This window comes from Alosa pseudoharengus, unplaced genomic scaffold (assembly GCF_046254945.1).
Source record: "Alosa pseudoharengus isolate Yale_2024_CS ecotype anadromous, Long Island Sound unplaced genomic scaffold, YU_APseudo_1.1 YU_APseudo_1.1_scf_22, whole genome shotgun sequence".
NCBI classification, from domain to species: domain Eukaryota; kingdom Metazoa; phylum Chordata; class Actinopteri; order Clupeiformes; family Clupeidae; genus Alosa; species Alosa pseudoharengus.
The window spans coordinates 12,838,672-12,839,142 of NW_027468680.1; positions in this window are offsets into that span (position 1 = coordinate 12,838,672).

A 471-nucleotide genomic window follows, 5' to 3' on the forward strand; every position below is an offset into this window, starting at 1 on the left:
ACCCGCATCTGTATGTTTTATGCAATATAAAAAACAAGCAAATGTACAACCAGTGAAATCCCAAATGGGGTTTTCATTTTGTAAGAGCAACCACTGTGTTCAAAATCGAGGAGATAATAGAAGCTTTTGTTTACTGTTTCTTTTTTGGGAGGGTTTGTTTTGTTGCGTGCCTGCGCAAGTTCAACCTCAGTGCATTCTGGTGGATGATCATGTCCTTTGGCCATGTGGACAGAACAAATATTCAAATTCTTAAAACTACATGAGACACATACATGACCCGGAGGCTATTCCACTAATGTCAGGACAGCTGATTCTATATCTCTCTCTCTCTCTTACACACACACAAACACACACACATACACACACACACACACAGTCTGAGAGAGATAGCTTCTAGAGAAAGAGACAGGAGAAAGAGAGACATCTACCAGAGAACATAACCTTTAGAAAACCAAAACGCATGCATCCACC